Genomic DNA, 23453 nt, shown 5'->3' with positions numbered 1-23453 from the left:
TGTTGGGAAAAGGATCTGATTTCTGTTCGGAGTAAAGAAAGAGGTTTGTGGAGAATTCCTAGGTCAGGGCTGGCATTTGCACCTTTTCCTGGTCGTTCCCTGCACAGTCATTCCAGCGGCGGCGTCGCTGGGGCTGAGGCCGGGTAACTGCGGCTGGGCATGCGGATTTAGTCCCCCGCCTGTCATCTTTGTGGCTCCTTGTGGGGGAGGGGCGGGCTGTCTCACACAGTTATTAAACTTGGCAGCTGCGCTGGCGGCACTGAGGAGCATTTTGAGTGAACTTGCAGAAAATGAGGGGCTTTCAGCTGGTCGCCTGCTTCTTACCCCTCGCTTGTCTGAAAGGCAGCTCTCAGAGCGCTTTCCCGTCCTTCTAATTACAGTGGCGGGGGCAGTGCGTGCTTCGGGACACAATTGGAAACGTGAGTATCTGCGGCCCCCGCGCTGCTGGCAGGCGGCTGGGCGCTTAAAGCTTCCAGACCGGTGGTGGAGACAGAAAGGCAGGGATAGGAGAGGCGGGCGCGCGTGCGGCGGGGCTACGGAAGGGCCCCGAGAAGCGCGTCGCCACGCCTCGTCTGGAGGTGGTGCTCACTGGCAAGGAGGCGACAGCCCGAAGGCTGCAGACGTGGGCGTGAGTGCAGGGTTGCCAGCATCGGGCTTGGAACGGCCCTGTGCTTTGGGGATCCACACACAAAGGAAAGAACCTTGGGCCTAGACAGCCAGGGCAGGCAGCCCTGCCCCGCCCCTGATCTTTCCGGCCCTTTTTGAAAATGGAGAGAAGGCGCGTTTTATGGTTGGCTCGAAACAACGAGATGAGGCCAGTGTTCCAGCCCGTGAGGACCTTTGTGCGCTGCGCAGTGGCGGCTGCGGCTGGTCCTGCAGGGACACGGGCGTGGCGGCGTCTCAGGGAGCAGCGCGCATCGCAGAGTCCGGGCCCGGGAGGGGGCGCGTCCGGGTTCCTTTGAGATCTCAGCGCCTTTGGGATTTCAGAGCCTTGCGGGCCTCAGTGTCTCGCGGCGCCCAGAACTCGTTTCTTCCTTCTCTTAGCACAATGTGCTTAGCAGGGCAAACATGAAGTGACAAGACTTCAATTCCCTCCTTTCTCCCCAAAATATGAGTGTGAGTGGGTGTGGGTTTTTTTTTCCCCCCCCCCTTACTATCGATTGCTAGAAGGAATCTTGAAGTTCAACTCAGTTTTATATTTAATTCCAGACAAGGTTTTAATTTTACGGAGCTGGCATCATGCAAGGGTGTCTCTGTGGTTTATATATTTCTTAAAGAACCTTGGCCCTTCCCTAAAGGTTCCGAGGAGCGGTTCACAGAGTCACGTGGTTTCAGAACGTCCTGTTTAATGTTTCAAGTGCATTTCTGTGTTGATTTGGCGCAGGCCCAAATATGTGATACAGAGGCAGGCTCTTCTCTTATGGGACCTGAAGTCTAACTACTGCAGTCTCTGAGGCTCAGGTTTCTTGATGTGGTGTCTGGCCTCCACGGTCAAGGGCTGATGGCCAATGGAAGACCTCACCTTCCCCAGAAGGGCTTACCAGAGCCAGGACCCTGCGTTGGGAGTGTGAGCAATGAACGGTGAACAAGCTATTTAAACTTTCCAGGTCTCCCTTTCCTCATCCATATAATGGGTGTAACAGGGTAATATCTATCCATCAAAGTAATATCTAACTCCTAGCCTAATAGATACGCTATGATTTCTGCATGTCTTCCAATTCATCTCCCACCAAGCAGCTTTTCTTTTAACCTGACATTTGAGGATTGGCTTAATGAGAGCAAGTAGAAAAGACAGAAAGACTACAAAGGGAAAAATTAAAATATAACAATCCTCAGAAAAGTAGTAATCAGTATAGCTTAGAATTTGCCTAAAAATACACTAACCAATTGCTTGTACACATATGGTGTGCATATGGACACATATGGTCTCTTTAATTTTGTTTATCAGGTCATGACCCTGGGGAAAGATTGATGTCTGTCTGCCTCAAAAATAATGCTTGACATTTGGTGCTTAAATTTGCCCCAAATTGGCCGGGCATGGTGGCTCACGCCTGTAATCCCAGCACTTTGGAAGACCGAGGCAGGCGGATCACCTGAGGTCAGGAGTTCAGTACCAGCCTGGCCAACGTGGTGAAACTCCATCTCTACTAAAAATACAAAAAATAGCTGGGTGTGATGGTGGGCGCCTGTAATCCCAACTACTAGGGAGGCTGAGGCAGGAGAACTGTTTGAACCCAGGAGGCAGAGGTTGCAGTGAGCCGAGATCACACCATTGTACTCCAGCCTGGGCGACAGGGTGAGACTCTGTCTCAAAAAAAAAAAAAAAGAAAAAGAAAAAGAAAAAATTTGCCCCAAATTTTGGTTTTCCATCTTGAAGTGGGGTTTCTCAGATTTTTGCACATGAGTTTCTTGTTAATAAAAACCAGATGATGATTAAGTAGAAATGTTAAAAGAAATAAATGTGATTCTGAAATATTACATATGACATATCGAAACTAGAAATAAATACTTCTACTGAATTCTACTCTAGTAAAATAATGGTTAGGGTATTGTTCCTAATTTTGTCCACTGTACTTTAAAAAGAATATGCAGAAATTGGAGGAAAGGGGTTCAGAATGGGGAAATCAAATAATGAGGCAGAAAGAGGAGAGACTAAAAGAACCCAGGCTGTTTCAGGGAGAGAAGGTGGAGTGGCTGGCGACTTCGTTACTGTCAAATGTGTGAGGGGCTGAGAAGGATGGAGTAAGAGAAAATCAGATTTTGATTGGATATAATGAAAAACTTACAAAATGGCAAAAAAGTAAAATTAACCACCAAGAAGCATCTAAAAGAGAACAATTTATCATCTGCCTTTCATGGCCCCAGACCAGCTATTCTTTACCCTAGCTTCAGGCTGGAATCACCTGGGGACTTAAAAACTCCTCTGAGCCTGGATCCTTCCCCGGACTCCAAGATTCTGACTTAACTGGTCTGAGCCCAGGTATGGATATGTTCTAGGAGCTCCCCAGGCAAAACACTAGGTAGAGAAACATTGGTCCATGCCTAAGAGGACAAAGTCTACCACTGCAGGGCCAGGCAGGGAGCATAGATGTCCGAGGAGGGCCAGGACCTGCTGGGGTTCACTTGGTTTACTTGTGAGCCATGCTCAATGTCAGCCAGCTTTGCCAGATCTTCTGATTTGCCAAGGGAAGCTGGAATTTTTGATTTTTAAATTTGTGAATATGACATCTCCAGATCTTTAGAGGTTGACAACTAATTAAGGGTAAAACCTTTAAAAATGTTTCGTGCTTGCTAAGCAAAACACCCCAGCCAAAGCTGGTCCCCCGTCCAGATAGGCAACCACAACCAGAGTTTTGCCTTCTTTGTAGGTAACAGGTGTGAGTGGGAGCTCTCCCAGGGCCTCCTGTAGCCTCTGTTGTATGATTTGATGCTTTCTTTTAACCTGAAGACACATCTCTTGGCCTCAGTCTTTCTAAAGGCATGTCATGTCTTCCTGGCCGAGTGTCTACCCCTCCATAGATCTCTCTGGATTGTTTGAATAAAGGAACGTTTCTAGTTCCCTAATCTTCCCCTGGCTGTAAATTAATGAGGCTGCCCCCTGGAGATTCTGAGATAGTGATAATTCTAACCATTCTTAACCACGCTTTCCACCTCCCCCACATCTGCCACTCACAGCTCCCTTGCTCCCTCCACTGGTGGTGGAGATGGGGTGAATGGGGTTCAGGAGGCCTGGGAAGTGTCCTGAAGCTGCCTCCTGGTGCTCCATCTTTTGCAGGGGAGAGGAGGAATATGGATTGACCGTACATATAAGCTTATAAGCAGCACCAATGTTGAAGTATGACTCTTACAAATGAGATTCCAAAAATCCCAGTTCATTCATCTCTTGAATTTCCCTCTAGCCTTCTCTAAGCCACACAAGCCATGGAGTATAGTATGTCTCCATGACCAAAGAGGAGCACTCTACACCTCTCTGCACAGACAAGAATATCTTGACCAGAGGTAAAACAAATCCAGCCGGACTAGCACTGAGAGTTGGCTGGATTCTCCCTGCCTCTCCCCTGTGGGTTGGGACTGTTGTACTTTGGATGGTGGGGCCAGTTGGTGAAGTACAGGAAGGCAGATCACCTGCCTCTCTAGCGTTCCCCGCCCCTGCCTGTCCACCCTGGTGTAGTGCGAAGACGAGGGTGACACCTCTCTTCCTTCCCAATCATGAGGCACTGAGAACCTTCCAGGATGGCACAGAGACCTGTGTGTGCAAGGTGGCAGAGATGTGGTGCAGAGGAGATGCGCACTTACTCCAGCGCTGATACACAGAAGGCAGCTTTGTTCAAAACAGCATTGTTCAGCAAGGTTGCGCTGTATATAAATGAAATCAGCATCCTTAAGCAGCCGCCTGTTTTCAGTTCCCACAGGCTAAGCAGGCAAAACCAGAGTGACTATGAGCAGGTGTCAGGTACCTCTCCAAAGGTCACACACACAAAAAAATCCCAAAGCCATGGCCATGCTGTCTCCAGTTCTTTTGCCAGCCTCTTGGTTCTCCAAAGTCAAATCTTTGACTTGTAGTCCAAAGATTTCACTATCAGTGAGAAGGGAAGGGGAGTTTGTGAAGTTAGAATGTGTAAATGGCCCAAGGAAAAGGAAAGGAAGTAAGATCCAGGTGTTTGGCTGGATTCTGGTTGTCAAACACAGAAATATATTTATTGGAGGAGCAGAAGCCACATCAGCCCCAATATTGAGCTGCCAAAACCATAGGCTGGGGCTGAGATGCTCTACCCTGGCATAATCTCTGTCCCTCTCTCGGTGACTGCCTGAAAAAAGTGGTTGATTCTTTTCCTGGAATCATAGATTAGCACATTCCACCACATTAGCCTTTGCCCCCAGCTAGACCAGATACCGAGGACCAGGGGATGTATAGTGGGGTGCTCTGAGGCCCATGTAACAGTCTCACAGTGCCTCACTTCGAGCCACTAAGCAGCCTCACAGCTGTGCCCCAAAATGGGCTGCACACAGGGTTCTTCCTACATGCTCCTTTCAGGCATGGGACCAACCTTGGGGATCAGTATTCCTGTCCTCCTGTCCAGGGTTAAATAGCATCCACTGCTTTGCATTGGCACCTGGAATGTCAGGCTCTACCTATTTCTGGCTTGATAATGTTAGGTTCCCTATAGAGAATTTTGGCTGATGAGCTTGTCAGCCAGGGTTTACACAATCAGTTTGTGTTTTTTCTTGAGGTAGTTTATCCGGTTGCTTCTCTATTCTAGAGCTTTCCTGTTGGCTCTTTCTTTCTGACAAATTTACGACTTAACAGAAGATCTACTTAAGTGTGTCCAGGGACAGAGAGAAAAGGTAAAACCCCAATCTGTTGCTTTGAACCTTGTGGTGGTGGTAGCAGAAAAATCAATGAAAGGGAAATTTCATACTGTTGGCTAAAATGCAACTATTCAATTCATCCCTGTCCTGATCAATAATTCTTGTTATATTAAATTAATAAGAATAATAGTGAAGCTCAATTATGCAGTCCTATGAACTAGAATTGGTTTGTGAAAACAATTTCATTGGAAATTTTACTTAAAGTAGATTATTTTCATCATTGTATAGTGGCAAATCAAAAAGTAAATTCTCCTCCTAAGGTATAGTGATATATAATGGGCAACAAAAATGCAGGAAACTTTAAATCTGTTAAATAATTACTATTGATCCTACTGAGAATAAAAAAAGAAAAGGAAGCATGTGACAATTTTTTAAAATTAGCTCTTGCCATCATGTTTAGAAGAAATATTTGCACAATTTAAAAAAAAAAAAAAAACAGATAAAAGATAAAGCAAAGACAGTGTCAGGTGGAGTGCTAGACTGACTAATCAAATGCTGGGACAAGTGGTGTTGATAGTCTGTTTTACACCAAGGCTAGAAGAGGGGAAACTGATATTCTTGGACGCAATCAGGTTATGAGTGCTGGCTCTAGGGCTTTGAGGGGTGATCTAGAACTGGAAAGGTAAGCAGAGAAGGTGGAAATACTTTTCACCTTAAGGCAAACAGCTTGAGCAGTGGCTCAAAAGGCTGCATGAGCATGGATTTGGCAACTCACTTGTTATGGGGAGAAAGAAGACAGGCTTTCTTCTTGGAGACCAGTGGTTGGGGTTTGTATTTCAAAGGCGTGTGACCTTGAGCAATTTGCTTAAGATGCAGTGTCTCAGTTTTCTTATCTGTAAATGAACAACCCAGCCATTGCAGATTGTTCTAAGGATTAAAGAAAATTGATATAAAGGTGTCTGGCGCTGTTCATTGCATACAGATGATTAATCTGTGATGAGTATTGTTTTCAGGACAAAGACATAAAATGGAACTCTATCTTGCTTCAATATCAGAATGAGGACTTCGAACTTGTTCTGAAGACCATATGAAGCCACCCTATCTCGGCTCTAGGAAGTGAAAGCTTTTTTTACCACTTTATATTAAAAGTTGATAGAATTTTTACAAAATCTTTTTTTTTTTTTTTTTTGTAGAGACAGTATCTCACTCTGTCGTTCAGGCTAGAGTGCAGTGACGTGATCATGGGTCACTGCTGTCTGGTTCTGGGCTCAAGTGATTCTCCCGCCTCAGCCTCCCAAGTAGCTGGGACCACAAGTGTGCACTACCACACCCAGCTAATTTTTTAAAATTATTTTTTGAAAAGACAGAGTCTCGCCATGTTGCTCATGCTGGTCTTGAACTCCTGGGCTCAAGTGATCCTCCAGCCTCAGTCTCCCAAGGTGCTGGGATTACAGGCATGAGCCACTACACCAGCCAAAAATTCTTATATGACCATTTGAATCTCTGCTTAGATTTTTTTTTCTTCTCTCTTGTGCTTGTAACTCAAACTTTAATACTAGAAAAGATTCATCAAAATTTGAATATACTTTTCTAAATCTGTAAGAAGACTGTCTCCCAAGATGGTTTGTCAGTAAACCATGCTGTCTATGGTCAGCACTGCATTATCTCCAGCCTTTCTGAAGAGCTAACAGTAGCTCTGAGTTTAATAATGTAATAAGCTATGCCTACTAGTTGATGCCACAAGAAATAAACTTTGAAAAAATTCAGTACTTGAAAATATTTATCAAATACATAGGATCATCTATTTCCATTTCCATTAGTATATTATTCTTGAACATTTTCCCACAACCCATTATTTTTAGCTATTTTAAGTAAGAGTTACAACTTTACTATGCTTTTTGGTTTCATGATGAGTAATGTTTCCATTGTTACATCTCTATTTTACAACTTCCCAAAACTCTTTAGTGCAATTTTTGGAATATGAGTCAGTTACAATCTTTACACTGCAGTTTCGAACCATCTTTTTATGACCTTCTAAGTGAAATATTTCTCTGAAAATTTCCCCTGCTTTCCCTCTCCTCTTTCCTTAATTCCCTTGAGTTAGTCTTTGTTAAGCACTGTAATTGAGTAGAGTAAGCTGTGTTATCTAACACTTTTCTACTGTTTTTACAAGCACAAAGATGAATCAGAAAAAAAGCTACAACAAAGCTTCAAGGTTCTAGAAATTCGCGCTTTTGAGACAGGCTAGCAAAAATCACCAATCTCGTTAGCTTCTCCAAAGGAAACAAATAAGTCTTGTGAGCTACTACTGAGATTTTTAGAGTTTTCTAGCCCTCATTTTAAAGAGATCGGGTCTCACTATGTTGTCCAGGCTGATCTTGAACTCCTGGCCTCAAGGCATCCTCCCACTTCAGCCTCCCAAAGTGCGGGATTATAGGCGTGAGCCACCATGCTGGTCATCTAAGCTTCAAGGGATGTTTGTTTGTTTGTTTGTTTGTTTGTTTTGAGACAAGGTCCCACCTTGTTGCCCAGGCTGGAGTACAGTAGTGTGATCATGGCTCACAGCAGCCTCAACCTCTCAGGCTCAAGTGATCCTTCTATCTCAGCCTCCCAAGTAGCTGGGACTACAGGCATGCACCACCACACCTGGGTAATTTTTAAAATTTATTTTTATTTTTTTGTAGAGACAAGGGTCTCTGTATGTTGCCGGGGGCTGATCTCAAACTCCTGGGCCCAAGTGATCTGATCCTCCTGCTTTAGCCTCCCAAAGTGCTGCAGTTACAGGCGTAAGTCACCATGCCTGGCCAGGCTTCATTTTTAAAAAGGGGAGGGGAGGGTTGGGAGCTAGCTGTCTGGCTCACAAACAATAATGACTTCAATTTCTGTTCTTTCAATTGCATTTTTATGTTTCCCTGGGAGGGAGAGGAAGACTAGGCATGCTCATCTTGCCAATGTGATTAACTCTTCATTGGCCAGCCTTTCGGACATCCATTTACTGCTCATTTTCTAGTATTCTGAGGAACAAAGATTTTGTTGTACTTTAAACTAAAATAGCTCATTTGTTCTAAAAACGCAATACTAAATTTTCAGATGGAGACTGTATGTATACAGAAACACTTTGCAAGCAAATGTTTATAACCAGCCCCTACTGCTTTTACAAGCACAGAGATGAATCAAAGATACACCAAAGCTTTGTGCTAGAAAGAACCTCCATGAATTGAACATACGTGCTGTATGGTAGGCATCATTCTTGTCACTGTTTGTGCATGATCCCATTCAGCCTTAACAGGAATCCTGTGAAAAGGTATTATCGTCCTCATTTTAGAGATGAGAAAACTGAAGCTTAGAGAGATTGAATACGTTCTGCAAAGTCGCTAGCTATTAAGAAGCAGGTGTAGGAGTTGGAGTCATATCTGTCTGACTTTAAAGCCATTGCTCTTCCTGATATACTCTGCATACGACATGATGCACAGCAAAATCCTTGGGAATATTCTGCTCCCCTTGGAGTTCCCTGCTTAGTGAGTGGTTCGTGCTCAAAGAACTCTCACAGACAACGCTAGTACACTTATTAGTTTTCTTTGTGTCATTTGGTTCTCACAGGCCAACGGCTACAAGGCAGGGCCAACAAATTTCCTAGATGACTGAATATTGGGCAGTATTCCAAGGTGGTCAATTATGTCTAAGACTACACAAAAGCATTAGTAAGGATGGCTCCATGGATCAAGAGCAAATCAATGTACAATTGTCCTCTGAGGCTAACTTATTAGGGAACAAAAAGTTGCAATAGTTCACTGGAAACTTCCATTCACTAGAAAAAAATGAGTGCTTAAGCAAATTTGGCCAGACTCTGATTATGATTAAGCATAAACCTCCTAAATGAAATTCATGTGTATATTTTCTCTGCGTGGGACCAACTTGGCCAGCTTACTTTAAGGAAAAGCTATTTGTTGTCTGCATTCTTGCCAAATTTCTAAACTTTCAAGGGTAAGGACTGTAGTTTTAACTCTTTATTCTGACACTTAGTCATTTAGCTTACTGCTTGGCATATAGTACATCTTCAAGAAATAGTTGTTTGAATGGAGTGTATCAGGATTCTCCAGAAAAAAAGAACTAATGGGTGATATATACATATAGATATATAGATGATATAGATATAGATGATATGGATATTGATATATACAGAGATTTATTATAAGGAATTGGTTCATAGGATTATGGAGATGGACAAGTCCAATCTGTAGGATGGGCCAGCATGCTAAACACCCAAGAAAAACCAAGGTTCCAATTCCAAGGCCTTCAGTCAGGAAGCACTGATGCTGCAGCTGAAGTCCACAGACCATCTGCTGGAAAGTTCTCTCTTACACAGGAAAGCATTCATCCTTTTGTTCCAGTGGCACCTTCACTAGTTAAATAAGACCCACCCACATTATGGAGGGCAATCTGCTTTACTGATAAAAATGCTAATCTTAGGCAAAAAGACCCCCATAGAAATAACCAGAATAATGTTTGACCAAATATCTGGGCACCGCATGGCTCAGGAACATAGACACATAAAATTAGCCATTACAATGAATGAGTAAATGAGAAACAGTAGTTTCTGAATTGTGGCAGAGCAAGTGGACTTCAGGCATTGGCCTCTGTTGTAGCCTTGAGTTACACCACACCTCAGTAATAGGAAGAGCTCTTCTTTCCAGTGAGGCAGCACCAACAGACTATAGGGCTTGAACCCAAGATGCCACCTGAGGGGAATTTTCATGTGGCCACTTGTGCCCAAGTGATCAGTTAACACTGAGTTATGTGAATTAAAGAAACGGGTTGGGACATGTACCATACTCTCCAGAACTGAGGGTGAAAAGGGTGTCTTTCTAAGAAGTAAGAGATTTTTTGGAAGTGGAATCCTATCAGGTAAGACTCTAGTTTTTCTAAGAATATTTGGGAAAAAAATAATCTTTACCTGAGTGTATGTAGCCACATTTGACTACTTTGTGTAGTTGATTTAATGAAACTCAGTGGTTACTGTAAATATCTGAAACTTGTAGATTATTGCTTCTCTAAAATTATAATGGGGTCCGTTTCTAGATTTACATCAGTTTTTTTTTCTTTGAGACAGGGTCTTGCTCTGTTGCTCAGGCTGGAGTGCAGGTGTGCAATCTTGGCCCACTACAACCTCCACCCCCTGGGCTCAAGCAGTCCTCCCATCTCAGCCTCCTGAGTAGCTGGAACGACTACATGCCTGGCTAATCTATTATTACTATTTTTTTGTAGAGATGAGGTCTCACTATATTGTCCAGGCTGCTCTCAGACTCCTGGCCTCAAGCTGTCTTCCTACCTCAGCCTCCCAAAGTGCTGGGATTATAGGCATGAATCACTGCACCTAACCTAGATTTACATCTTTTTTTTTTTTTTTCTTTTTTTTTCTGAGGCAGAGTCTTGCTCTGTCGCTCAGGCTGGAATGCAATAGCATGATCTCGGCTCACTGCAATCTCTGCCTCCCAGGTTCAAGCAATTCTCCTGCCTCAGCCTCCAGAGTAGCTGGGAGTACAGGCGCGTGCCACCATGCCCGGCTAATTTTTGTATTTTTAGTAGAGACGGGGTTTCACCAGGTTGGCCAGGCTGGTTTCAAACTCCTGACCTCAGGTGATCTGCCCACCTCGGTCTCCCAAAGTGTTGGGATAACAGGCGTGAGCCATCGTGCCCAGCCGATTTACATCTTAAAACGTGCTGCAAACTAAAGAAGCCTAGGAAACATATCCCTGCTTTGTGATTTCAGCTGTATTTTTGTTATTCACATACAAATCCATTTTAGACTGTACCTTTTAAGACAATGTTGTGGGAAAACAAAAAAAAATGTTATTAACAGTATTAGCATTTTGCTCACTTGACTTGGGATTGCACAAATTTCTTACTGTGGCAAGTATTTTTTTTACCTAATTTAGTTTATCTGTACAATTAAGCTAACTTCTCCCTGAAAAGAAGCAGTTCTCATATTCTAACATTGTTTTCATAACTCTTTACTTCTATAAACACATGCACTTAATTGTTTTGTTTTGTTTTGCGATAGGGTCTCCCTCTGTCTCCCAAGCTGAAGTACAGTTGTGCGATCATAGCTCACTGTAACCTTTAACTCCTGGCCTCAAGCAATCCTTCCAACTCAGTCTCCCAAAGTGCTGGGATTACATTTACAGGCATATGCCACCATGCCCGGCTCACATGAACTTAATTTTTAAAAATAAGATGGTACTTTTTAAAGCTTATATCCAAATACAGCGTCTCTTTTCTCCTTACTAAAAGAGTCTTCCTCCCTAAAGACAACCCCTTTCAACATTCTTAGCCATTCTTCTGCTAGTTGCTTCCATGTTTCTAAAAATTGTCTTCTTTCTGCTATTTCTCTCACATTTTTCCTTCTTTTATTCAAATAAGTAATATATTTACATAGTTCAACATTCAAGTAAAAAAAGATAAAAACAATCAAAGTCTCTTTCCTACCCTGGTCCCCAGCCTCCCGAATTTTCTCTTGGCAAGCAACCAGTATTACCAGCCTCTCGTATATCCTTCCTGAAATGTCTTCGAATATACATGTACTACTGATGATTGATCAATTTTTGGCATTATCTGTTGACTCTCAGTTATAGTAGATGAGAACTTAGCTTTCTCTTCTGCACTCTACTTTCTGTCTTTCCTTTCCCATAACTTAATTCTAGTACAAGTCTTGATTACATCTGTATTTGTATTACCAGGACCATGTAAATATTGTCACTGCTGAGTCAAGGAGTTTACAATAGTTGTGTTTCTTTTTATAAGCTGGATTTTGTTTTGTTTTGTTTTATCCAGAGCTAATTATTACTTCATTTTTTTTCTGCTAGATTTTCTATGGGCTTATTGTTAGTTTTCTTCAAATGCTCCAACAGATATGTCACATGATTATTAAAGTTTTTTGTTTCATTCAAAATGTTCCCAACACTTTATGGGTTCTACTTCTCCACTCCTTCTGAGATTTTCCTCTCTTAGTTCTCAGTCCCACCCCAATTTGGACTGGTTTTATTTCCACCCCAAGATGCTATTGTTTGGGGCTTGCTTTTGTAATTCTTCTATATTAGATTCTCTTTTCCTAGAACCCCATATATTTTCCTTTCTTGGTTTAATTCTGTTTTTCTGAAATAAATCCTCCAGTAGTTTCTTCAGAAAGGATACATGGAAGGTAATTTTTGAGCCCCTTGCTTTTTAATTTTTAAATTTTTACTTATTTATTTTGAGGCAGGGTCTCACTCTGTTGCCCAGGCTGGAGTGTAGTGGCATGATCATGGCTCACTGCAGCCTCGACCTCCTGGACTCAAGTGATCCTCCCGCCTCAGCCTCCCAAATAACTGGGACTACAAACACATACCACCACACCTGGCTATTTTTGTTTGTTTGTTTATAGAGATGGAGTCTTGGCATGTTGCCCAGGCTGGTCTCGAACTCCCAGGCTCAAGCCATCCTCCCATCTAAGCCTCTCAAAGTGTCAAAATGTATTTATTCTACCCTGACACTTCATAGTTTGGCTAGATATAGAATCCTCAGGTAAAAAATTGTTTTTCTTTGGAATTTTGTAGGTGATTCCTTGATTCTGTACCACTCGCCACTATGCCCTGTATTCCTTCTAGTCTCTACCATTGCTGCTGGGTTCTCCACAGCCATCCTCACTCTCCTTTTCCTTCCTTGTAAACTGTTTTTTCTCACTGTGTATTCTCATGTTTCATGGTGACTTGCCATGATTTCTATTAATTATTTTGATCAGTTGGCTCTTTTAAATATGGAAATGTATGCCTCTCATTTATGGGAAGATGTCTTCTATTTTTATCTTTGCTAATCTCCCTTTTATTTTCTCTGTTCTCTCTTCTGGAACTCCAGTTGGCTTGAAACTGCACCACTTAGATTGATCCTCTAATTTTCTTATCTTTAATGCCATTGAAATCTTCTCTTTTCAAACTTTTAATTTCCAAGGGTTCACTCCTTGTTCTTTAAAAAAAAAAAAAAAATCCTGTTCTTATTTCATGGATGCAATATCTTTTTTTGCTCTGAACATATTAAATATAGTGAACTTTTAAAAACTTTTCTTCTACTCCTTGTATTGTATCCTCTGAGTTCCTTTTTTCTGTTTGTTTTTGTTTATTTGTTTCAGACTTTTTGTTTTCACAAATGTCTAGTGATCTCTGACTATCGATTTGTATTTAAGAGTGAGGTTCTATGACACTTGATTGGAGTCTTTGTGTGATTGATGGGTTTGGTAACCTTTGTAGGGTGATCTGGCAGTAATCTAGGTTTTTCTTTGGGTGACCCCGAAAGGCAGTGCTGGAAGGATTTTTCCCTCCCTCCCTCCCTCCCTTCCTTCCTTCCTTCCTTCCTTCCTTCCTTCCTTCCTTCCTTCCTTCCATCTTTCTTTCTCTCTCTCCTTTCTTTCTTTCTCTCTCTCTCTCTCTCTCTCTCTTTCTTTCTTACTTTTCTTTCTCTCTCTCTCTCTTTTTCTTTTTTTTTGGAGGTGAGGCCTCACTCCGTCACCCAGGCTGGAGTGCAGTGGCACAATCATAGCTCATTGCAACCTCAACCTCAGCCTGGGCTCATGTGATGCTCCTGCCTCTGCCCCAATGTAGGTGGGACTACAGAGGCTTATGCCACCACGCCCAGATGTATTTTTCTTTAATGGGACCATTCAGTTTCTTCTAAGACTAAGAAGCCTCCTAAGAATACTTTCGTTTGGGATAGATAAAAGTAACTTCCACATTCTAGGGGCATGAAATGGAACAGAATCTGGAACGCCTACCATTCAGTATACAGACTTCACTGTAATCTCCAGCTTTCAGTTTGGTATGCTTCCACCTCCCAGGGGTCTGTCTGGAGACCTCCGATTAAATTTCTCCTCTTGAGTACACGCTGTTAATTTTTCAGCATTTTACTTAACCACAGGGCTGGCAGGGTGTGTGTGGTAAAATTAGCCATATAGTGATCTCAAGAGTATGAACCCTACAGCCAGAATGTTTGAGTTTAAATCCTGGCTCTGCTAGTTACTAGTTGCATGACCTTGGTCAAGTTCCCTAAGCCCTGCAGTTGGTGACTCCACATTAAGGTGAATAGCACAATGTACAGGGAGGTAAAAAACACATTTGGATTTTATTTCTTTTCATCACAGTCTATCGGTTTTGTACTGTAAGAATGCTTTCTTTTACAACACATAACCAAACCAATGAAAGCACAAAGGAATACAATTGCACACATGATCTTACCGCGGGTATGGTGTTTCCCACTGAAGTAATTCATTGTTCACGGAATTTGGCAATAAGAAAAGGAAAAAAAAAAAAGTCTCTAAACAAATAACCCATTGAAAAACATACCATGATTTGAGGATGATGCAATGGCAAATTGCAACATGGAAAGAAGTCCTGAATGAAAATTTTATGTTACAAAAGGATCAAAAACTGTCCAACAAAATGGCAAAGAAACAACGTTTATTTTGAAGTCTTACTCAGTTTTCATGTTTGACTTTACTCCCGCAGTCTTACCAAGTTATTTATTTTCAGTTTACCACCATACTTAGAAATAGCATACGATCTTTCTCAGCTCTTGAATTCCCTTTGCCCCTGGGACAAGTATAAAACTATGGGGGTGCAATGAATCCTACACCCTCCACAGTAACTGGAAGGAGAAAAGCAATTGCCTGGAGAAAAGTGCAGGAGAAAAGAGCTGGAGACTCAGGTCAAACCTTCACAAACAGCGCCGAACTTAAAGGACACAGGCGTGGGGTTCTGTCCCCCGGTGGTCCTAGGCTTCCGGGGGTTGTTGAACGTGATCCTGAATCCCACGGCCCAGAACTTCTCTTCTGCAGACTTTCTGACTTGGAAGCACAGGAAATGGTAAAACACATAAGTGTTAGATAACATGAAATATAAAAACATGTACTTTTCGAGGCTCATTTGCCAGTTTCCTTGCCATTAATTAATTCTTGGTTTATTTATGATTTTTAAAAATAGAGAAAATGTAGCCAGCTACTTATAAGTAACCATTTTAAATAGGAAAAATTTGCAAAGGTGTGTGTGCAAGGATTTTTTTTTCTTTTTCGCATTTGTTTATATTCATTTACTCACATTAGGGAATTGGTTAAATACATTGTGCTACATTCATAAAATAGCATGCTATGCAACCACACACACACAAATGAGTATATAGAACTAAGTATTTTTATAAGGAAAGTTATCCATGATATATTCTTGGTAAGAAGGCAAAATGAATAATAAATTACATAAATTGTTTTGTTTTCATAAGTAATGTTTTGATAATATGTTTTCCTAGGAAACCATCTGGCATGATGCTAAATTGTTAAGTAATGATTTCTCTGTGGTAGGATGTTATATGAATTTTTGCAAAGAGCATTTATCGCTTTGGAACTAGAAAAAAAGGTGACCAAAGACAGGCAGTGACCAAAGGCAGGCACTGGGAACCACAGAGTTAGATGAAAATGATCTTAATAACATACATATTAGATAATCATGATTGCCTGGGATTAACACTGTAGAAATAACTCAAAACATTTTTTGGAAATAACTCAAAACGTTTTTACATTTTCTCAAATAAAACCAGTTGGGTGGGGAGGGAAGCGAGTGTCAAAAAAGTTTTTCTGAAAAAAAAAAAATCAAAGAAAATCAGTCGAGTAGGCTTAAAGATATAAAATAATGTTTCTTAAATTAAAAAGTATATTTGTATATAGTAGTTGGTTTAATTGCATTTTTAGAAGTTCTTAAAGGCTGGGTGTGGTGGCACACACCTGTAATCCCAGCACTTTGGGAGGAACTACCTGAACTCAGGAGTTCAAGACCAGTCTGAGCAACATAGCAAGACCCTGTATCTACTAATCAATCAATCAATCAATCAATCAATAGCTGGGCATGGTGGCACATGCCTGTAGTCCCAGATACTCAGGAGGCTGAGGTGGGAGGATCAGTTGAGCTTGAGAGGCCGAGGCTACAGTGAGCTATTGTACCACCGCACTCCCACCTGGATGACAGAGTGAGACTTACCTCGAAAAAAAAAAGTCTTTAAAATACATTCTCAAAGGGTTGATTCTTCTCTGCTCTAACCTAACACTTATTCAAAATTCTTTAAGAGCTTCATTTGATTTTAAAAAATCCCTCCACAGTGGAGGCATCTTGTTCTCTTCAAGAACTTGATACATATTGAAAAGAGGAGAGGCTGTTACTCATGACACACTTGGGGCCAATATTTCAGGCAGAGTCTTCACTGTGACTGACCTGCCTCAGAAAATATAGACTCCCACACCACGCTTTAATGTACACATTTAACCTATCCTGTTTGCTTTATTTAACAATTCCCTACACTTGTTATCTGGGAGACAGTAGGCTTAGTTATCAGATTATTCCAAGATAAACTGTGTACTATGCTCTGCTTATTACAATCTACCTTGGTATGTGACTTTTGATTTAATTTCACTTGCCTATTTGAGGTATCATTTTTTGACCTATCATTTTTCTGGTTACAAAACTATCAAGTTTTGTAAATGTATACAACTGTATGTGTGTGTGTATTGTATATATGAGTGTATATGTATTTATATGATGTTTTACTAAAAAAAGAAAAAAAATTAAGCCACAGAATGTGTAAAGATTTTAATGTTGATGAAAGCGCTCTGTGATTCTTCACTCTAACATTAACAAAAGAACCAACTTTGTGAAATATTTCTCCAGCCTTGCACATAGTCTATAATTGGAATGTATTTGAATTTTCAAGATTTCCAAATGTCTACATGTGGCATCTTTCCATGCCTAAATATGGGACATGTAACCATGTTCATTTTCCTCTATAGCACAGCACTTTGTGTGAGTGAGGCACGTGTCTCTCCACAATGGCCGTCTACACAATCAGGCACATTCTAACTTCATCTGCATCTAAAAAACAGATGTGCGCTTGTGTGGCCATCCATGGATGTATTAATGGCGCCTGCAGCTGGGATGTGGATGGTACATTTCAATCCACTGCATAGCAAAATACATGCTGAAGTGAATGGCCTGATTGTTGAGGATAACAGTGTTAGCCTTTTAACTGAAGAAGAAGGAGAAGGAGGAGGAAGAGGGGGAAAAGGGAGGTGGAGGAGAAGGAAAATGAAGAGTAAGAGACAAGACAAGGTTTAATCAACCTCAGTTATAAAATAACTTTCATTCTGATTGTAACAAATAAGTTAATCTACATTGACAAATTAGTCACCATCTCTATCACCACTTTTTAGTGAATATGAATATGTTCATTAGAATATGTTTTTAAACTAATCAATATAATTGTCTGGTATCCCTTGAACACTAGGAATGGCGTTTAACTGGACCCCAGCCTGATGAGCTTCAGGCTGATGGTGCAGGGCAGCGTGGCCATAAGAGGGGTGGCGTTGGGGGTGGTGGCAGGGAGCAGATTAGTTGCAAAGCATCTGCTGCATGGTTGCTTTTTAAAAAAATCCTGCAGTTCTGCCACAGCAACCCCCAAACACAAGCTGGTTAGTACCACACAACTGCTTTTTGAATGCTGAGCACATTCACCCACATGCTAAATTGTAGGCGAGCTCTGGAGCTTTTACTCCTCTTGGGAAATTTGGTGGGGATGAAGGTGAGCCTGGGAAACCTACTCAGAGGCCTGTATATGATGTCCAGATTGACCCCTATGCCAGGGAGCTCAACCAGGGGGTAAAAACAGCTGTCCCTTCGCTCACCAAGCCCTTCACCCTGTTTAGGGCTATGCCAGCCCTGAGAAAGGGACACCTTTTTCTAATCACGCAAAGGGCTACTGGTGGGCTGCCCAACTAGCTATAATATTAGCTATAACCACGGACACCTGATCAGTAAACTTGGCAGGCACCAGGCTAAGACTATTATTATCTTACTTTACACTCATAACTACCATTAGCTGCTTTTTATAAATGAGGAAATGGAGATCTTAGAAAAAGTAAGTGGCTTTCCCAAGATAGGCTTCACAGGCCCACCTTCCCTTTTTTAGTAAGGATGGGTTGTCAGCCTTAGGACCGAGGCTGTGGGACAGCAGGTCCCAAGAGTTTGTTGAATCAGCATATCCAGCATCTGGGGAGGGTCAGCGTTTTCCATGCCCAGGTGGCCAAAAGTAAACGACTGTGGATACTTATCCCATACCTATTTGATATTTGATCATGTCTGATGTAGCTCTGCACCCCTCACAAATCCTACCAGCACACTTTAACACAGCAAAGTTTCAATTAGCAAGAATTGAGGCCGGGCACGGTGACTCATGCCTGTAATCCCAGCAATCTGGGAGGCCGAGGCAGGCGGATCACCTGAGGTTGGGAGTTCCAGACCAGCCTGACCAACATGGTGAAACCCCATCTCCAGTAAAAATACAAAAATTTAGCCAGGCATGGTGGTGGGCGCCCGTAATCTCAGCTTCTTGGGAGGCTGAGGCAGGAGAATCTCTTGAACCCAGGAGGCAGAGTTTGCAGTGAGTTGAGGGAGGTGGTGGCTTTAGAGGGGGTAGTTCGAGAAGGAGTGAAGCGGTATCATTTTGAGACCTCAGTAATGAAGATCTGGAGAGCAGTGTTCCAGGCAGAAGGAACAACAGGGGTTCAAGACAGAGACAGCAAAGAGCTCAGTGACTTAGAGCTAGAGAAACAAGCACAGTGCATGAATGTGGGAGGTAGAAGGATTCCTTGGGGCCACGTCTCCAGGGGCTTGGGAAGAGAATGGATTTTAACCTGTGCAAAATGATTGATGTCATGTTATCACCCCTGATTTAACGAGGTTTCAAAAATTTCCTTACCAGCTAAAGGCATGGGGATGTGGCTGGAGTGCAAAGCGACACTCTTCGGCCTGGGTTTAAGTGTCTCTAATCGCCCTCACCTGCAGTTGTGCCATTCGCACACTCAAGGCTTAGGGGTTGAGGAGGGAGTGCTGGAAGGGCCCAGAAGGCAGAGCACTGGTGTCTGCACTATCAGATTCAACGCCCAGAAAGGCCAAGCATGGAGTGGCTCACGCCTGTAATCCCAGCGCTTTGGGGTCTGGAGGATTGCCTGAGGCCAAGAGTTTGAGACCAGCCTGGCCAACATGGTGAGCCCCTACCACTATTTAAATTTTCTTAAATTAAAAAATAGACCAGACACCGTGGCTCACACCAGTAATCTCAGCACTTTGGGAGGCCGAGAGGGGTGGATTCACACCTGTAATCCCAGCACTTTGGGAGGCTGAGGGAGTGGATTATGAGGTCAGGAGTTTGAGACCAGCCTGGCAACATGGTAAAACCCCATCTCTACTAAAAATATAAACAATTAGCTGGGTGTAGTGGCACATGCCTGTAGTCCCAGCTACTTGGGAAGCTGAGGCAAGGAGAATGGCTTGAACCCGGGAGGCGGAGGTTGCAGTGAGCCCAGATCGTGCCATTGCACTCCAGCCTGGGCGACGAGAGCAAAACTCCATCTCAAAATAATAATAATAATAATAATAATAATAAGGCTAAGCATGGTGGCTTATATCTGTACTCCCTGCACTTTGGGAGGCCAAGGCGGGTGGATCCCCAAGGTCAGGAGTTCAAGACCAGCCTGACCAACATGGAGAAACACCATCACTGCTAAAAATACAAAAATCAGCTGGGCGTGGTGGCACACGCCTGTGGTCCCAGCTACTCAGGAGGCTGAGGCAGAAGAATTGCTTGAACCTGGGAGGCAGAGGTTGCAGAGCCAAGATTGCGCCACTGCAGTCTATCCTAGGTAACAAAGTGAGACTGTGTCTCAAAATACAATAATAATAATAATAATTAATAAATGTATAAAAACAAAAGGAAATGCAAGCACCACATTCTCAAGGTGGCTACAGGAGGGACAGAAGCAGAAGCCCCAGGTCCCCGGGTGGGAGTAGCCCTCGTGGGTGCCTGAAGTGCCCGATAGCAGAGCACCACCCAGCAGCGAAGGTCTGAGGTCTAGCATCCAAGGTCTGTCATCTTAAGGACAGCACCATTTTCAGTGGAAACTCTTGCATTGCCTGTGGGTTTTATTTCTCCTTCTCCTTCCACTTCTGGTGATTCTAAGTCAGTGGCCCTGCAGTTGGAAGATGTGGCCGTGCCATTGACTTAGAAACACCAGAAGCGTAAGAACGGTGGCCCTCCCTGAAAGTGTGGTCGATGCTTTCCATTTGCCAGGAAAGCCAGACCTTTCCATCCCTTCCCTCTTTCTTTCCTCTCCTGGGATGAGATCCATGAATCAGTCCTGAGACTCAGGGTGAACAGAGAGAGAAGGACATAAGCACCTCCTAGACCTCCCAGTACCTGCTGTTAGTGTGAGGGCTTCTCTGGCTCCTGGTCAGGCCCCCTGCCCCCACCGGATGTGCAAAGGAGCAGGGCCTTGTCGCCCACAGATCAGACAGGCTGCCCCTTCCCAGGGCTGCAGCCAGCCTGCCAGCACCAGGATTCCTCCAGAACAGTTTCCTGAGAGCAGGGCGGTGATTTCAGCAGCAATATACTCACGAATTATTCATCTCACTGAATTTCATTAGTTTAAAAAATTATGTTTCTCGACTACTGCCTGAAGAATAAGCTCGGTGACGCTAGAGAGCTCTGCAGTGTGTGAATAAAACGCCATTAGAAAGCCTAGTTCTTGCCATAAGGACAGGTGAGAGGAAAATAAACTCTCAAGGATGAGTAAATCATATCTCCTCAGCCACCTTTATCAAATACATGGCAAGATAGTGATTGCCACTGTATGTGAACAGAACACAAGTAACCATTTAATGCCGCTTCCATTCGGGAGGCTTAGATGATCCAAGTTCCCACCTCTTCATCAACTGGTGTAGTTTTTCCGGCATATTGATTTCCTTGAGCAGTTATCGGAAGTGATGTGCACAGCCGGATATTCCCTATCCTTGAACAATGCAAGAATTCTAACACGGCCGTGACGGTGGCCTTCACCGTGACTGGACTCTCTGAACAGGATTGGGAGACAGCGGGAGGAGGGGGTACATGGCAGATCTAGGAAAACACACTCAGGAAGCTTCCATGGACAGGGCCTGGGTGGAGTTGAATAGCAGGAGAAGGGCAGATGGTGAATTTTGAAGAGTAAGGAGGTCAAAGTGGCAATAGGCTACATATGCAAACAACATGATGTCTTTTTAATTTGGAGTTTTCTCCTCTTTCTTTTTACAAAATACTCCCTTAAAAAGTGATGTCTGAGACATGACAATTAAGTGTGTGATCCTGATTGGATCCTGGACTGGAAAGGACATTATTGGGATAATTGGTGAAGTTGGAATATGAACTATAGACTGGGTATCAGTGCTGTATTGTGAAAATTCCTGAATTTGATAACTGGTTATGTGGGAACTCTTAGGAAATACACAGTAAAGTATTTCAGAGTAAAGGGGCAGCTGGGTGCTCTGGTATGCACCTGTAGTCCCATCTGAGAGGATCAGTGGGGCCCAGGAGTTTGAGGCTATAGTGCACCCTGATCGTGCCTGTGAATAGCCATTGTACTCCAGCCTGGGCAACATAGTGAGACTCCACCTCTAAAAAAAAAGACATTTTTTTAAGAGTAAAGGGCATGCACTTCACTCTAGGATGGTTAAAATTTTTATATGTGTGTGTGAAGAGAAAGATATTAAGAATATAAAGCAGGGCCAGGCACAGTCACTTACGCCTATAATTTTAGCACTTTGGGAGGCAGAGGCAGGCGGGTTACTTGAGTCCCAGAGTTTGAGACTAGCCTGAGCAACATAGTGTGACCTCATGTCTACAAAAAATAAAAACTTAGCCAAGTGCAGTGGCGTGCACTTGTAATCCCAGCTACCAGAGAGGCTGAGGTGGGAGGATTGTTTGAGTCCAAAATGTTGAGGCTGTAGGGAGCTCTAGTTAAACTACTGCACTCCAGACTGGGAGACAGAATGAGATCCTGTCTCAAAAAAAAAAAAAAAAAAAAAAAGGAATGATAAAGCAAATGTGGCAAAATGTTAACAACTGGTAAATCTAAGTCAAGAGTATACCAGAGTTATCTGCATTATTCTTGCAATTTCTTTATAGGTTTAAAATTATTTCCCAATAAGAAAAATTTCATGTGCTACTTATTGTTTATTTTTATTTATTTTATTTTTGTGACAGAGTCTCAGTCTGTTGCTCAGGCTGGAGTTCAGAGGCACAATTTCGGTTCACCACAACCTCCACCACCCAGTTTCAAGTGATTCTCGAGTCTCAGCCTCCCAAGCAGCGGGGACCACAGGTGTGTGCCACCACACCCAGCTAATTTTTGAATTTTTAGTGGAGACAGGGTTTCGCCATATTGGCCAGGTTGATCTCTAATTCCTGACCTCAGGAGATCCACCTGCCTCAGCTTCCCAGATTGCTGGGATTACAGGTGTGAGCCACCGCACCTAGCCTATGTGCTATTTATTGTATTAGTTAAGACTTAATTCAGCTGTGACAGAAAATCCATGAAAATAGCTTAATCAAGAGTGAGGTTTACTTCTCTTCAAGTAAAAGGAATCTTCCAGAGATGAACAGTCTAGTTCGTAAAGTTGCCAGGTCTCAGCTGCATCTCTTGTTGTTGGAGAATCCCCAGCAACTGGCTTCTGCCTCAGGAGCTAGCGTGGCTAAGTACCAGCCATTTCCCACATTCCAGCCGGCAGGAAGGAAAAGGCTTGAAGAAAATGGGGAAGGGAACATAAAGGGCTCCTGCTGGCTCTTGTCATAAGACGAGGTTCCCTGAAAGTTGTCACTCAGTATTTTCATGTACACCCCATTGGCAAAAATATAGTCTCATGACCACAGATCGCACAGGAACCAGGAAATGAAGTCTTTTTTCTGGGTACGCCTAAGCCCACTTAAAAAACAGGAGTCCAGCTGGGCCCTGTGGCTCATGCCTGTAATCCCAGCACTTTGGGAGGCCTAGGCGAGTGGATGGGGCGTTTGAGACCAGCCTGGCCAACATGGTGAAACCCCGTCTCTAATAAAAATACACTAATTAGCCAGGCATGGTGGCACACGTCTGTAATCCCAGCTACTCGGGAAGCTGAGGCAAGAGACTCACTTGAACCCAGAAGGCAGAGGTTGCAGTGAGCTGAGATTGTGCCACTGCACACCAGCCTGGGCGACAGAGCAAGACTCCCTCTCAA

The 23453-nt window shown here is 43.1% G+C and overlaps 1 protein-coding gene across 1 annotated transcript in view; it reads left to right on the top strand.

The window, feature by feature from the left end:
- Positions 1–265: 265 nt before the first annotated feature.
- Positions 266–23453, top strand: part of TRIM2 (tripartite motif containing 2) — a 212280-nt gene continuing 189092 nt past the window's right edge. Inside the window, exon 1 of the mRNA XM_011969381.1 lies at positions 266–419. The gene's annotated coding sequence lies outside the window, so the exon portion shown is untranslated. The remainder of the gene's footprint in view (positions 420–23453) is intronic.

Source organism: Mandrillus leucophaeus, unplaced genomic scaffold (assembly GCF_000951045.1).
Source record: "Mandrillus leucophaeus isolate KB7577 unplaced genomic scaffold, Mleu.le_1.0 Scaffold888, whole genome shotgun sequence".
NCBI lineage: Eukaryota > Metazoa > Chordata > Mammalia > Primates > Cercopithecidae > Mandrillus > Mandrillus leucophaeus.
Note: the sequence above shows the minus strand (reverse complement) of the source record. Positions and strands in the feature narration are given on the sequence as shown.